At 44.3% G+C, this 17,315-nt stretch overlaps 1 long non-coding RNA gene across 1 annotated transcript; it reads left to right on the plus strand.

The window, feature by feature from the left end:
* Positions 1–1,374: 1,374 nt before the first annotated feature.
* Positions 1,375–3,667, plus strand: LOC112883055. Its single transcript, XR_003226752.1, has 3 exons — positions 1,375–1,632; positions 1,740–2,568; positions 2,673–3,667. It is a non-coding gene; the product is annotated as an uncharacterized LOC112883055 (long non-coding RNA).
* The last annotated feature ends 13,648 nt before the right edge of the window (positions 3,668–17,315 follow it).

The raw sequence follows: 17,315 nt of genomic DNA on the forward strand, positions 1-17,315 counted from the left end.
AAACCCAATCCAAGTCGACTTCAAGTCCACCTCGGAGTCCAGGAGCAGTCTGCCTTAAATTGGACGCCCAGGTCACGTACAGAGTTGGATTTGGACGTTCTATATATAGTTGGAACTAGAATTTCATAAGGTTTCCAATGGCACTGGTCCCACCTCAAAATTCTTTCTGAGTCAATAGGAATCATCGAAAAAAGTGGACATCCAGAATCTGTCAGGGTGCTGCATTTATCGGTTTGTGAGACCCCAACTTGTGAGTTTAATCATTCATCTGCAAATTGGTTGCATTCTTCCTTGTTCTTGCTTGTGTTTTTCGATTCGCAGGCAAGGATTAGCCTTCTTGGCGAGGTTGACCGAGCACCACCGGTCGATAACCACAGGAGACGTTGTGCTGCGATTGCGGGGTTCGGAACGTGTCGTTCGGAAGCCGGATCAAATTGTGTAGTGACTCCGCCAAATTGAGAGCCATCAGAACCTTTCGGAAGATTGGGAACGCTAGTCCATATCAAGTGGTATCCAGAGACAGGTTTACTGTTAGGTTCATCTTACCCTCATTAGATTTATTTTGCCTTCATCCTAGAGTCCACAGAAAAGCTAAAAAATTTTATCTCCTTCCTAGACCGTGTTTAGCCGTTTGCATAATTCTGTTTCATAGTCCGTAGTGTTGAGTTTGTGTCCTAGTTTGTGTCTTTGTTGCTGGTTTAGTTTGTGTTTTAGTTTGGTTGTGTTTTCCTTTTCCGCTGCCATCGTTTCCACATTTGTTTCCCCCACCTGATTCGCATCCGATTTCGATTCAACCACCAGCAAAACCTAATTCGGAGGATCCTCCTTAAAACGAGCATAACTTTTCACTCGAAACTCCGATTGAGGTGAATTTTTTTCTGGGTGTGGCGATCTCAAAAAAATTAAAAATATCAAGAAGGCACTTGCTTCGAGCTTCGAAGTTCCAACACCAGTTTTTCCAAACGCTCAAGAATATCTACTAATCACATCTTTCATCGGTTTGAGCAGATCCTTGGTGTTGTTCCTATTCTTGTGCTCTTGGTTGAGAAAAAAATATCAAAAAAACAAAAGAAAAAACAAAAGAAAAAAAAACAAAAATTTGATTCCTACTAGTGCTAAAAGACAAAACAGGATGCTTTCACCTGTTGTTTCTCGTAGTGCTGCTGGATACTTGCTGGTCTTGTCATTGCTGTCATCATATTCATCCTTGTATCTTTCTCGTTGACACTACTGTTCTAAGGATACGAGTAGACAAGCAATTAAGGACCAGTAGCTTTGGATATTTATTTAGCATTACTATCTGGTATTGAATTGTGTTCCACTCACATATTTGGCCCTCCTATAGCTCCACATACAACTTCTGGACAACAGCAATCGCAGAGCACGCCTCTCAAGTATCATTTGCTTTGCTGGTAAGACCCTTGTAAGAGCTTGGTAAGATGTTTTTCTATTGCAGTGTTGATTGAGAGGCACCACTGTCCCTGCGTAGTATATTATTAGGGATAACCTTCACTGTTTGTTCCTGTTCTTGTGTCTATAATAGCAGGTGATGATGGAAGTGGCACCCCCAAAGACTTCCACGAGTGTGTGAGCTAAGGTCAACTACATGTGGCCATCGAACAGGGGCAGCAGGTGATGACAAACACTATCACCTAGGCAATCACCACCGCCATCAAGGACCTCAGGCTCCATGAATCCATTAAGCGCTTGGATAAACGGATATCCACTCTAACTGACAGGTGGTTGTGTTGGAAACTCGTCCCCCACCCAATGAAGATGAGGACGTGGTCTATGATGTCCATGGTAACACAGATGAAGCAGCCACCAGAGACGCGCGACTTCGACGTCTTCTATGCACCAACACCATAGGTATGGGTGGTAATCGTAACCACGCTCCCGGTGACCCATATGCTAAGGTTAAATTCAATATACCTTCATTTTCTGGACATTATGATGCTGAGGGATATCTTGATTGGGAGATGATTGTCGAGTAGAAATTTAGTGCCCATTTTGTACCTGAACAATATAGAGTTTGACAAGCCACTAGTGAATTTAAGGATTTTGCTATGATTTGGTGGACCGGTTTGACTTCAGCGGGGCTTGCACCTACTACATAGGCAAAACTTAAGGTTGCTATGCGTGATAGATTTATTCCCCCTTCTTATCACGGAGATCTGCGTAAGAGCTTGATGCGCTTAGAACAGGGAGATAAGTCTGTACAGGACTATTATGGTGAGCTTCAAAAGGGTTTGATGTGTTGCGGCATAGTAGAGGGAACTAAGGATTCTATTTGTCATTTTTACTCAGATTTGCGGCGCGATATTCAGGACATAGTGGATTATAAGGAGTTTAACACCGTCAACCAGTTGTTTTAGTTGGCTATGTTTGCAGAAAATGAGTTGCAGGGACGTGACTTGCAGGGCACGAGCAAGGTTGGCACCACATACGCTCCACGTTTGATGCCATCGTCCGGGCTGACCAGACCCTCCTCCTTTCGGGCGCCTCCTAAAACAAGCAAGCGACTAGCAGATGCCGGAGTTGCTGCACCGCCTAAACCTTCGGATTCAGGTAAAAAGTGTTTCCATGTTCCAGCAGTTGCATCCTCTGTGGCTTCCACAGGACGCAAGATTGGAATTCAGTGCCATTGTTGCCTTGGTTTTGGCCATGTGCAGAAGGATTGCCCAAGTCAGCGAGCATACATTGCTACAGACGATGGGTACATCAGCACCTCCGACATGGAAGATGATGCAGCAGAAGATGCTACTGCGAAGGATGGCAATGTCCTTGGTAGCAAGGACACGGTGGCTTTTAGGAGCATCATCGTGCACCGAGTACTCAGCACGCAGTTACAACAACTAGTGAAGCTTCAACGCCATAATTTATTCCAGACTTTCTTCGTCATCAACAATTGACGAGCACGTGTCATCATTGATGGAGGTAGCTACAATAATTTGGTGAGTTCAGATTTGGTCAAGAAGCTAGGCTTGACCACACGCCCCACCCCCATCCATACCATCTTATGTGGTTTAATGATGCTGGAAAAGCTAAGGTAATACATACTTGCAGAGTTTCATTTTTTATTGGTCCCTATGCTAGTTCTGTTAATTGTGATGTGGTACCTATGGAAGCTTGTTCAATTTTATTTGATCGTCCTTGGAAATTTGATAATGATGCTACACACCATGGTCGAAGTAATACATACACTTTTATGCATAAAGGAAAGAAAATTACTTTGTTACTTTTGACCCCTCCTGAAATTGTACAAGCCGATAAAGAACGAGCTGCTAGTTTGAATGATACTAATTCTGAAAATCAGCAAGTTGCTAAGTCTCTTTATCCACCTAAAAAGGACAAAGAAATTAAATTGAAGGGTGGTGTCATGCTTGCCAGAAAATGTGACCTTGCTGAAATTTCTGATAATGATATTTGCTATGCTTTGGTGTGCACGCAGACCTTATTTTCACTTAATAATAGTGCGAGCTCGATACCTCCTGTTGCTACTAACCTTTTGCAGGAGTATGAGGATATTTTTCCATCTGAGATACCACCGGGACTACCACCTATGAGAGGGATTGAGCATCAAAATTATTTGATTCCGGGTGCAACTTTGCCAAACCGTATTGCTTATAGAACCAACCCCGAGGAGACTAAGGAAATTCAGCGACAAGTCCAAGACCTTTTGGACCGCGGGTATGTACGTGAAAGCCCTAGTCCTTGTGCCATTCCTGTTCTTTTGGTTCCTAAGAAGGATGGTGCTTTGCGTATGTGTGTTGATTGTAGAGCTATCAATAATATTACTATTCGGTATTGTCATCCTATTCCTAGGCTAGACGACATGCTTGATGAGTTGTGTGGCTCTATCATTTTCATAAAAATTGACTTGCGTAGTGGCTACCACCAAATTAGAATGAAACTTGGAGATGAATGGAAAACAACTTTTAAAACCAAATTTGGGTTGTATGAGTGGTTAGTAATGCCTTTCGGTTTAACTAATGCACCTAGTACTTTCATGCGATTAATGAATGAGGTTTTGAGGGCTTTTATTGGTCGATTTGTGGTGGTTTACTTTGATGATATCTTGATTTATAGCAAGTCTTTGGATGACCATATGGATCACTTACGTGCTGTTTTTAATGCTTTACGATATGTATGTTTATTTGCTAACCTTTAAGAAGTGCATCTTTTGCACAGATCGAGTCTCTTTCCTTGGATATATTGTAACTCCATAGGGAATTGAGGTGGATGAGACAAAAATTGAAGCCATAAAGAGCTGGCCGACTCCCCAATCTATCACACAGGTGAGGAGATTTCTTGATCTTGCAGGTTTCTATCACCGCTTTGTCAAAGATTTCAACACCATCGCTGCGCCGCTGCACGAGTTGACGAAGAAGGGTGTGGTGTTTCGTTGGGGAAAAACACAAGAGAAGTCCTTTGCCACTTTGAAGAACAAGCTTACGCACACGCCACTGTTGCAACTTCCAAATTTTGGTAAGACTTTTGAGCTTGAATGTGATGCTAGTGGAATTGGCATTGGTGGTGTTTTGATGCAAGATGGTAAGCCTATTGCATACTTTAGCAAAAAATTGCATGGTCCTATTCTAAATCACTCTACGTACAATAAGGAATTGTATGCTCTTGTACATTCTTTAGAGACGTGGCGTCATTATCTGTGGTCCAAGGAATTTTTTATACATTCTGATCATGAATCGCTTAAGTACCTTCATTCTCAAAACAATCTGAACCGTAGACATGCTAAATGGGTTGAATTTATTGAGTCTTTTCCTTACATCATCAGACATAAAAAAGGGAAGCATAATATAATTGCTGATGCTTTGTCTAGACGATATACTTTGTTGTCCCAACTTGATTGTCGGATTTTTGGACTTGAATCAATTAAAGAGCAATATGCGCTTGACCCTGATTTTAAAGATGTCTTGCGGAATTGTAATGAGGGATGTACATGGAACAAGTTCATGGTCAATGATGGGTTTGTGTTTAGAGCTAACCGCTTGTGCATTCAAGTTGGTTCCGTTCATCTTTTGTTGATGCAGGAAGCGCTTGGAGGAGGATTGATGGGGCATTTTGGTGCTAAGAGGATGGAAGATGTTTTGGCCTCACATTTCTTTTGGTCAAAGATGAGGAGAGACATTGAGCGGTTCGTTAGTCATTGCACTACATGTCAAAAAGCTAAGTCTCGATTGAATCCACATGGTTTGTACATACCTCTTCCTTTTCCTTCTATTCCATGGGCGGATATTTCTATGGATTTTGTGTTGGGTTTGCCTCAGACTAAGAGGGGGAGGGGTAGCATTTTCGTTGTGGTAGATCGATTTTCTAAGATGGCATATTTTATACCATGTCATAAAAGTGATGATGTTGTCCATATTGCTGACCTCTTTTTCAAAGAGATTGTACGTTTGCATGGTATGCCTTCTACTATTGTTTCAGATCGTGATGCAAAATTCTTGAGTCATTTTTGGCGAACTTTGTGGAACAAGTTGGGTACCAAATTATTATTTTCTACCACTTGTTACCCATAAACGGATGGACAAACGGAGGTGGTCAATCGCACCTTAGGCACCATGTTGAGGGCTGTTTTGAAGAAGAATTTGAAAATGTGGGAAGAATGTTTGCCTCATGTGGAGTTTGCATACAATCGGGTAATACATTCTACAACCAAGGTAAGTCCTTTTCAGATAGTGTATGGTTTCAACCCCCATGCTCCTATTGATATTTTGCCTTTGCCTACTAGTGAAAGGATTCATAGTGATGCAAAAGAACATGCTGATTTTATTTTGCACATGATAGAGTATAAATGCCGAGTGCTATCATCATCGGCAAAATCAGCCAATCTAAAGGAGATTGGGTTTTCGAAGATTTCAGAATCAGGATAGGGAAGGAAGATAGGGTTGTCTAGACCCCTATAGAATATCCTAAACCAGTTTGAAGCAGCTGAGGGGTTCAACTTGCTGCCAGGAAGACTGTACAGAGCTTGGCCGAAACTGGTACACCTGATTCGCCTCCCACTCTGATCTGGAAAGGAGTTATTGGCCAAAACAGGAAAGTTTGGGATGAAGTCCTGAAAATATAGGTGAGCCCATAACTGGATGAACCACCAGGGATCACCGGTCCTGAGTTTCTTTTGGGTAAGTAGGCTCAAGGATATTAGGTGGAGATATCTATAGACTTCCCCAAGGAACAATTTTCCAAGGCCAACAGTTACCTTTGGCTAGTTCATATGCTAGGGGGAGATAGTTCTTGGTTGGGGCAAGGGAAGGACCGCAGAATAAGAAGTGTTCCAACCAAAGATTCAGAAAAGCTGTATGTTCCTTCTCAGTCACAGGGCCTTTGGTTTTGACATGCTGGTTCAGGTATGCACCCCAGTTTGTGCACTCTGTTTTGGTGGACAGTTTGAAGGGGGCTTCGGGCAGTCTGAAGGCAGAGGGGCAAGACGATGAGATGTCCAAACCACTAATCATTACTACATCCAGGAGGGTTGGAGTCATCGACCCGTGGCCAAATAAGAAGCAGTTCAAGGCATCGGACCAAAAGTAGCCGATGGTTTTCAGAAGGTTCTCGTTCTTCTCAAGAGGGGATAGAGATAGAGACAGAGCATCGGCTATCCCTATAGTCACCCATGTGGGCTGGTAGGTCTTTGCTACTCTGTTATACTAGGTCACCCAACCCTCGGGAGGATTTGGCCAAGCACGTAGGCTGTCGGCCCAGGAATCTAAATCTATGTTTTGACTCACGAATGGAATTCGATTGGCCTCACAAGAAATCAGATCTACGGGTTTCTCGTAAGAACGAGGCCCCAGACAAAAAGAATTGGGGGAAGAAGGATGCGGCAAAAGAATATCTGAAACCTGAAGAATCAATAAAAGCCAAATAACCGGAGAAAGATCATTTAATGATGCAAGGGGTCTAATAATTGCTACATTAAATTAGCAAAGGTCGGAGTTTTCCCTTCAGACCAAGGACGCCCGCATCGGCTTTCGAAGATCCCGCCATCTGAAACCCCAACGAAGCTCGAGAACCTGGAAACTGGATCTAGGGTTGGCGGCGCAAGTTGAGTTCGTGCTCTAAGGCTTTGGTCTGGGTCTTTACGATTAGCGTTTATGAGCAAAGAGTTTTGGAGAATAACTTGGATTCGGGGAATCTTTGAAGATTTGTTTCAGGAAGGTTCCGGATTTAAGCAGAAAATGGAATTGATTTGAGAATCGACTCAGACCCGATTGGCATTTTAAGGAAAGGAACCGATGCGTTGCCATCGGCTCCCAGGATCAGCTTCTTGACAAATTGCGGTTTAAAGTAAAAGGATTTTATTTATAAGGGGAAATGATTACAAAAGGGAAGCTGATTACTCCTAGAGCCGATCTATCGGTTTATTCCTATGATCTACCACCAGTAGGTGCTGGAGATTCTGCGGTGCTTGATCGGAGGAGCCATGCTGGTGTCACTATCGTCGTCGCTACCGTTGTCATCACCGTCATCGTCTACACCGTTGTCGCTGCTGAAGCCGCTGCTATCTTCGGTTTCTTCATCTTCATCATCGACGTCGTCGTCGTCATCCTCCGACAACCTGCCAAGTAGGTAGCCTCCTACTACTAAATCCTCCTCAGTTGATGAAGAATCAACTTCTTCCTCCGAGGAGAAGAAATCCCCATCCCAGGACATGTCGTCCTCGTCATCTTCATCCAACTCCCCACCGAGGAGAAGTTGGAGGTCTTGACCATCAATCAGGGACTCGTCGTCCTCTGACTAGGTCTGGAAGTCCCACTCCTCTACATCCCAATGCAGAGGAGCACAGGCCTCGTAGGTGGCAATGGGGTCGTATTCTGGAGTGGCTTCTCGGGTGGACTCGGAGTCGAAGGAAATGACAGAGGAAGCAGAGGAAGAAGAAGCCATTGCAAGAGAAGGGAAGTTGTGTTAGGGGCGGTTGCTAATGGCTGAAGGAAGGGGATGAGAGAAAGAAAACTACCGGGGGCAGGTTTTTAAAGATAGAGTGGAATATGAATCGGCACCGTGACGGTTTCCAAAGAGTTTGATGCAGAGTAGTCACATCCCTTGGAAGTTGAAGAGGCACGTGTGTACGGATTTTGGAAGTTGAAGAGGCAGGGCGATGAAAAAGAAAAATAGTTTTGGAATAATTATTGCCGAAACCCGGGGAGCATGTGTTATCACCGTAATTTAGCTGGGCCAGAAGGTGGGCTGCGAAGCAAGATGGGCTCAAAAGACAATCGTAGTGGGCTTGCAAATCGGCCCCTGCGCGGGCGTTTGAGGCCAGAATTGGCCATGTATCTAGATAGGTGTGTGCGTTTAAAATAGTTTAGATAGAGATAGCCAGGATTCATGTCATAGTCAGTTAGGATTGGTTAGGGAAGGCAAATCTCTAGACTATAAATATGTACCTTGGACTACGAATAAAAGACGAACAAAAAACAATCATTCACAACAACTCTCGACGCATCGCCACCCCTGTTCTAGGGTTTCTTGGGTAAGTGCCGTGCAGCCTCGATCACACCACGCGTGATCGGGGCAGCATTGTTCCTGCCTGTCCACCTTTGTGTTTCTCATACTGAAGCATTATTGATGGCGAGTAACACTAGTTATCTTAGCGTTTATAGAGTAGCATCGACTCTTTCATGCTTTACTCATGCATCGTTTGTTGTCTGTAAACGTTTAGCTGTCCTCGTGCTTGATCTCGGGTGTAAGGGCAGCACCTTGCTCTGTTCTTTATTAGTAGATCCAATTGTCGGTGTTTTTACCGTCGGCCTACCTAGGAAAACCCTAAGCTAGGTGATTATTTGGTGAGGGATCACCGGATCTGGAACTTGAAGGTGAACACAAGGACACAAGATACAAATTTAGATAGGTTCGGGCCGCTAGAGTAGCGTAATACCCTACGTCCTGTTTTGGGGTGTTGTATGTTGCGCCCTGCGCTTGGGTGTTGAGTTGCCAGTTGGCTGCTCTCTGTTGGTTCTCTGCCTATCTAGGTATCCCTGCCCTCCTTTATATATCCCAAGGGACGAGGTTCCTAGTAGGATTACAAGGTAGGAGTCCTAGTAGAATTACAAGGTATGAGTCCTAATTGGATTACAGTGGAATCCTAGTAGGAATCAGACTTCTTTTTTCTCACGGGTAGCTTCCTTGAGGTACCCAGGGGATCTATCCCTGACAAGCCCCCGAGCTCTTCATAGCCGAGTACTGCAGGCATTTCGAGTGCTTCTGAAGTAGTCTTCGGCTTCTTTTGAAGCTCCATCTTGAAGTTCTTCTTCAAGTAATTCCTTGGCTGCATCGAAGCTATGACGTGCTCATGCTCCGAATTACTTGTTTGGTATGGGGTGCGATGGAAAATTGCACTCCATATGGAGTAGAACCCGAGCCTTAGGTTGAATCAAAGAATCAGGCTGAGGGTCACATTAGTCTTGAATCTTGATTGCTTACTCTTCGAATATATTCAAAAAATAAATAGTCGATGACACGTATCCTGCAGCCCCCGAGCCTTAAATCCAAAACCCTTAGGTTCGGAAAAAGGATCCAAGAATCATGGCATTGGTGTTACTCTGAAATCCCGAGAAAAACTCTTCGCCTTTCTGCACAGTGAAATTGAGCCTCCCGCTGGTTTATTTAACAGCGTGGTGACTTAGGGTTTCTTCTGCACTCTCAGTCTTAATATGAGTCATCTTCGAGTAGTTTTGCGGCGTCCAGCCCCCGAGCTTACGAGCCAGGAGAGCTGAAGGACCATGTCAAGTAGTGTGCATCGCCCAGCCCCCGAGCCTAGGAACTAGTGGAACTGTGATGGCACGCCGTGCTGCCTGGAGAGTTGTTGCCGAAGCTTGATCTGAAAAAAGACAATGCATACATTATGTAGCAAAATGCGAAGATACCGAGTAGTACTGAGTAATAATGTGAAGACACCAAAATTTATTCAGTGTAAAAATTATTGTGTCGAGCTCTTTTTTAGCCCATTTAAATCTCCTGACTAGTCCACCCTTTACGTTCACCCGGTCCTAGTTTAGCCTTCGCCCATAGCATGTACGAGTCGCTTAGGTCTCTTGCCTTCGGTCATACAGGACGGGTCGCTTAGGTCATGACTGGAGACTTGAGGTTTCACGGATTAAAGCATTTTCTACTCGAGTAGATTAGCGACTGTTAAGAGGAGACAATAAGCAGAAAGTAGTCATCATGCGATAAAGAGGATGCGCAGTGCACAAAAGTAGTCGACGAAGTGCAGCTCTGGAGGGTTTCAATGACCATCGAGAGTCGTACACGGATAAGTAGTCGGCGAAGTGTAGCTCTGGAGGGTTTCAATGCCCATCGAGAGATGTACACGGATAAGTAGTCAGCGAAGTGTAGCTCTGGAGGGTTTCAATGCCCGTCGAAAGACGTACACAGATAAGTAGTCGGCGAAGTGTAGCTCCTGAGGGTTTCATGCCCGTCGAGAGGCGTACCCAAAAAGGTAGCCGATCTTGTGAAGAACAAGTTGGAAAAGGTATAAGTCACTTAGCTTGATTCGTGGATGAATGTCGACGAAGCCGTGGAGCTCGTTGACAGAGCTGCGACGGTTTGTGGATGAAGCTCGACTAGTCGGAGTCGATTCTAACTAGTTTTCAAGTCGAGACGAGTAGTTGATGTAGTCGTTGCTGTAAGGCTCGCCCTCGACTAGTTTCTAGTCTAGACGAATAGTCAAAGTTGTGGCAGAACCAACCTGAATTACACCGGCTCAAGTACGCGAGTCCTTCTCTGGAGGGCTACCTCGTGCTTCAAACGGTATAATCCTATTGGCCTGTCGGGTAACGTCCCAATAAACCACCGAACGCAGGATCCAACAAGGTACCTCACACGAAGGTGAGTCCAGAGATATAAGGCCAATGCATTTTACACCACAGTCAGTTATATTACCATAATATACAAAACATCATTTGTTCTCACAGAGGAAATTATTACAAAACAAGTTTAAGTCTTAAGATAAAGCAGCGGAGTTTGAAAAGCGTAAACATTGTACATGACGTTATTACAGATACCATGCTAGCCCTGGCATGATATCACTCAGCGGAATCGGTGTTGGTCGGGGACGGATCCCACTCCACCGACCAACCATCAGGCAAAGGGTAGGGCCACGGTGTAATGAAAGCGGGCTCATCGGTTAAATTACCTGAGAAAAATCAACAAAAGCAAGGCTGAGTATACTAATACTCAGCAAGACTTACCCGGAATTGGGTATATCTTAGCCCATAACTAGACTCATGATGGCTTTTAGCTTTGGGTAGGGTTTTCAGCCGAAAAGCAGCAAAGAGTAGATCCTTATTTTTAGCTTTTAACTTTCAGGTTCTAGTTGATTAACCATTCTAGGTAAGCACCTATGACTAGTCAAACATGGTAAAATCTTTACACAAACATCATCTTAGATAATCATATAATTACTCTTGTTACTCTATGTGATAAAGGGGGTAAGCAGTCTCATACATCGTGAGAGGCAGACGATTCTGAATCGAGATTCAACCCTTGCAAGGTAAACCTAACACACACGCTTGGAACACCGCAGGGTCATTCCGAAGCAACCGTTTGCCTTTCATTCCGACTCGTGGATCAGATCCACCACAAGCGACTGCAGGTCATACGCACTTCCAAAGTGCAGGACATACGTCTGTAGCGCGACTACAAAACCCGTATTCCTGGTTGCCCAGCAACACGTATGCCTACACGTCGAACAAAGTAACCAAAAGAAGCAAATACATGTGGTGGGAGGTATGTCCACTCCTCGGGCCGATCGGTTACTAGGCTTACCGCTTACCATATTTCACGGCATGTAGCTAGTACTTTCAAACACTTCACCACCGCTACCACACACCGCGACCTTATCCAATTCAACAACACAGACGGGGTATCATCTCAACCATGATACCTCACAAACTCCCGTCCGTCATCCTTATAGTGATAACAGGAATGTAAACATTACAATTCCTATGTCGCGCGAGTGACAGGAAATCACCCGACTTTTACCGGTCCTATAAGCAGAGCAGCTATTCGAACTCAAGTTCTAGTGTTCAATACATTGGTTCCTGGAACAATGCAACTAAAGTTTCCAAACAACTCCTAAGAACCTAATGCATAAAGATATATATATAAATAATATAGGTTGCAGTGTAATAAAGTAGGGGTTATGTCCGGGGCTTGCCTTTATTGGTGGGTCTGAAGTCAGTAAGTCAATATCTTCCGAACTTTGGTTCGGGGCTTCAGATAATCCCGCGACGAAGTTCTCGGGGTCTTCAGAATAACTTCCTTCTGGTTCCGGGATTAGTTGGTAATTTCCGTCGGCGAGAGTGGTCGATTCTACATGATATGCAAAATGAAGTTTAATGGATGCATACATTTGTAGTTCAGTTCACGATAAAGTTGCAATCTAAATAAAGAGCATTACATATTAACAATCAACTTAACTACCCTGCACTGGGCAGTCATTTATCGAGTACTAACTAAACTAACTAGTCTCGTTAGGCAACCGGGGGGGGGGGGGTTACCCTAAACATCCAATTTAACTAGATTAGGTAGCGTATCTAATTACCTTAAGCCACACTACACACACTTAGCAATTTCTATTTATTTTATTAGTTAAACATTGTAATTAATTTTTAGGTTATTATTTAATTATGGTTAACCTTGAATTAATTTTAGACAAATTGTAATTTAGTAAAATTAAATTAATACTTATGAACATTACCATAAGAGAGTTTAATTGAAATAACATTACTCTAGATAGTTTATACCATAGATAATTAGAACAACCCACTTAATTAAACAATATGTTTAACTTAAACAATTTTTTTACAGTGCATGATAGTTCAAAACAGGAGCTACAAAATTTACTAAGCACAGATTGATATTTGATATATTTACTAGAGTTTTATTGGATTTTTATTCCAAAAAGGAACTAAGTTACCAATTTAAACAAGATCAACATTGAAATTTCAAGATGCAATTATATCTGAGGTTTTACACTAAAACTAGAGTTAAAATTTTAAGGGCATCATAAACTACTCAAGACTAACATTTCAGAAAAGTTTCATAATTTTTCATGCATAATAAATATTATTTAGGAATTACCTTTGAATTTAAGCTGGAATTTTATAACTCAAGTTATATTAAGTTTCTGATCCTCAAATTTTTATGATGGATTATACTTATAAAGATTAAGTTATGGTAAAAATTTCATCTTTAAATATGCACAGGTGCTACTGAGATTAATTTTAACACTGCCGTTGCCGGTCCCAAGCCCGCGATGAGAAAATGTGGAGGGTTGTGTTAGGTTTGGCGAACCAGCGTAAAAAAAATCAGCCACTCTAATGGAAATGAAACCCATAAGAAATTCGTTGGGGGCGTAACCCTCTTAGCGACGCGCTACATCGGAACCCGGGTGTGGTGTTAAATAGGCAAGGGCCGGGTCGTCTTCCCCTTAGGGGCGCGTCGTATCGTGATCCGGGTACGATGATAAGTGAGCAAGGGTCGGGTCGTCGCAGCCTCTGTGGCGCGCTACATCTGCGCCCGGGTGTAGTGAAAAATGAGCAAGGGTCTTCGCATTTCTCTCGACGGGTGCGAAGGGTAAGGAAGCTAGCCGAGCCAACTAGGATTCGTCTAGGTAGTTGGAACGTAGGGTCTCTAACAGGTAAGTTAAGAGAGCTAGTCGATGTAGCAATTAGGAGGCGTGTAAATATTCTATGCGTGCAGGAGACTAAATGGAAGGGCCAGAAGGCGAAGGAAGTGGAGGGTTCTGGCTTCAAGCTTTGGTACACGGGGACAACCTCGGGTAGGAATGGTGTAGGCATCTTGATCTATAAGAGCCTTAAGGATGGAGTTGTAGATGTTAGGAGGCAAGGCGACCGGATTATCCTAGTGCGGTTGGTTATTGGAGATTTGGCTCTGAATGTGATCAGTGCCTATGCCCCTCAGGTAGGTCTTAGTGAGAGCTCCAAGAGTCAGTTCTGGGAAGACCTTGATAGCATGGTTAGTACCGTGCCTATCAGTGAGAAACTCTTCATAGGAGGAGACCTCAATGGCCATGTGGGTGCGACTAATGTAGGATATGAGCGAGTACACGGGGGTTTCGGGTATGGTAGTAGGAACGAAGGGGGGGAGGATGTTTTGAATTTTGCGTTGGCCTACGACCTGCTGTTAGCGAATACCCTCTTTAGAAAGAGGGAGTCCCATCTAGTGACATTCCATAGTGGACAATACTCGAGCCAAATCGATTTTATCCTTGCTAGGAGAGAGGATAGACGTGCCTGCTTAGATTGTAAGGTGATACCTGGGGAGTGTGTTGTCCCCCAACACAAGCTTGTGGTGGCGGATTTTCGTTTTCGGGTACGTGCCCACCGGGACAAACGTGCCAAGATTGCGAGAACGAAGTGGTGGAAGCTTAGAGGGGAAGAGGCTCAGACGTTTAAGGAGAGGATGTTAGGCGAGGGGCCTTGGGAAGAAGGAGCAGATGTAGATGATATGTGGCTAAAGATGGCGACATGTGTTCGGAAGGTGGCCTCAGAAGTGTTTGGTGTGAGTAGGGGAGGCAAGCAGGAAGTGAAAGAGACTTGGTGGTGGAATGACGAGGTGCAAAGGGCTATTAAGGAGAAGAAGGAGTGTTTCAAACGCCTTCACCTCGACAAGAGCGCAACCAACATCGAGGGATATAGATTAGCGAAAAGGTCTGCAAAGCGAGCTGTAAGTGTAGCGAAAGGTCAGGCTTTTGATGACCTGTATCAACGGCTAGGTACGAAGGAAGGAGAGAAGGACATTTATAGGATAGCTAGGACCCGCGAGAGGAAGACAAGGGACATAAACCAAATCAAATGCATCAAGGATGGGACAGGTCGACTTCTGGTGAAGGATGAGGAGATCAAGGACAGATGGCGAGAATACTTCGACAAGTTGTTTAATGGGGAACATGAGGGTCCTACCTTCGAGTTGGACGACTCATTTGATGATACCAACAGACGCTTTGTGAGGAGGATTCAGGAGGCAGAGATCGGGGAGGCTTTGAAGAGAATGAAGGGAGGTAAAGCGATGGGTCCCGATGGCATCCCCATTGAGGTGTGGAGATGCCTGGGCGAGAGGGCGGTAGTATGGTTAACTAAGCTTTTTAACCTAATTTTCCAGTCAAACAAGATGCCGGAGGAATGGAGGAGAAGTATATTAGTACCGATCTTCAAGAATAAGGGAGATGTTCAAAGTTGTACTAACTACCGGGGGATTAAGCTGATGAGCCATACGATGAAACTTTGGGAGAGGGTTATCGAGCATTGCCTAAGAGGATTGACAAGGGTGACCCAAAACCAGTTTGGGTTCATGCCTGGGAGGTCGACCATGGAGGCGATTTTCTTAGTACGACAGTTGATGGAGAGATATAGAGAGGAGAAGAAGGACTTACACATGGTCTTTATTGACCTAGAGAAGGCGTATGATAAAGTACCGAGAGACGTCATGTGGTGGGCCTTGGAAAAACACAAAGTTCCAACTAAGTATATTACCCTCATCAAGGATATGTACAAGGATGCGATGACTTGTGTTCGAACATGCGATGGCGATACCAGTGACTTTCCAATTAAAATAGGACTACATCAGGGGTCAGCATTGAGCCCTTATCTATTTGCTTTGGTGATGGATGAGGTCACAAGGGACATACAGGGTGATATCCCTTGGTGTATGCTCTTTGCTGATGATGTGGTGCTAGTTGATGAGAGTAGGGTAGGGGTTAATATGAAGTTAGAGCTGTGGAGACACACGTTAGAGTCGAGGGGGTTCAGACTGAGTAGGACCAAGACCGAGTATATGATGTGCGACTTTAGCCCGACTAGGCATGAGGATGGGGACGTTAGCCTCGAAGGTCAAGTGGTGGCCAAGAAGGATACTTTCCGGTATCTAGGATCAATGCTTCAGAAAGATGGAGACATTGATGAAGATGTTAGACATAGAATTTCAGCCGGGTGGTTGAAGTGGCGGCAGGCTTCGGGCATCCTCTGTGACAAGAAGGTGCCACAGAGGCTAAAAGGTAAGTTCTATAGGACGGCGATTCGCCCAGCGATGCTATATGGTGCTGAATGTTGGCCTACAAAAAGGCGACATGTCCAGCAACTGAGTGTAGCAGAGATGCGTATGCTGCGCTGGTTCTGCGGGCATACAAGAAGGGATAGAATCCGGAACGATGAGATTCGAGATAGGGTCGGGGTGGCACCTATCGATGAGAAGTTGATTCAACATCGGTTGAGATGGTTTGGACATGTACAACGGAGGCCTCCTGAGGCGCCGGTGCGTAATGGAGTTCTAAAGCGGGGCGATAATGTAAAGAGAGGTAGAGGTAGACCTAGACTAACTTGGAACGAGATGGTTAAGAGAGACCTTAAGGAGTGGAATATCGCTAAGGAATTAGATATGGATAGGAGCACTTGGAGATTAGCAATTAATGTACCTGAACCGTGACCTTTGTTACTTTTTGTTTAACCCCTAACCCTTCCTTTGGCTTGTGTACTTTTTGTGTTTCTTATTCTTGTTTTCTGTGGGTTTCATCTCTAGCCTACCCCAACTTGCTTGGGACAAAAGGCTAAGTTGTTGTTGTTGTTGTTGTTGTTGTTGCTACTGAGATTAATTTTGTGAAGCTCTCATGATCATATAACAAAAGTAATACAATACTCTAGCTAGAGGGCTGATCTATGCTTCAAAAACTTACACAGGGCTACTTACATCACCTACAACACTTGCTCCAAAAACCAACAGCAGCAAGGCTTTGGATCACAGGATTCAATTAAAGCATCCCTTTACTTATATTTAAAATACAGAACAAACTATGCATTTTCATAGCATGATTATGAAATAAAAGTTGTAGAATTTATCACAAGGATTCTAACCCAACAAGTTTGGTAATTTTCTGATTTTCCTATGATTTTCTACACATTTTTGAACTTCACTGGTTTGAAATAGAGAAAGGGACTGAAACTTTGCATAAAGGACCCTAGAAGAATTTAAAGGCTTGCAATGTAGCCCTTGGCCGGAGTCAGAGCGGGGAACACAGGTTTGACCGTCGATTCCGGCGAGGTTGGTCGCCGGCGGTGGGGAAAGAAGAGGGGAACAGCACGAGTGAGTTGAGGGCAACCTTCTGGAAGTCTTGGATGGGCTCGGGAAAGTCCGTACGGGCCTGCCCACGGCGAGGCCGAGGCGGCGGCCGGGACGAATGGCGCGGCGGCGCTCCGGTGGCCGAGCGGGGAGAAGGGTTGGCCGGACAGCTGTGCGAGGATGCGGTGGAGCTAAAGGCGAGGTGGGTGCAAGCG

The sequence above is a fragment of the Panicum hallii genome, chromosome 2 (assembly GCF_002211085.1).
Source record: "Panicum hallii strain FIL2 chromosome 2, PHallii_v3.1, whole genome shotgun sequence".
Taxonomy (NCBI): Eukaryota; Viridiplantae; Streptophyta; class Magnoliopsida; order Poales; family Poaceae; genus Panicum; species Panicum hallii.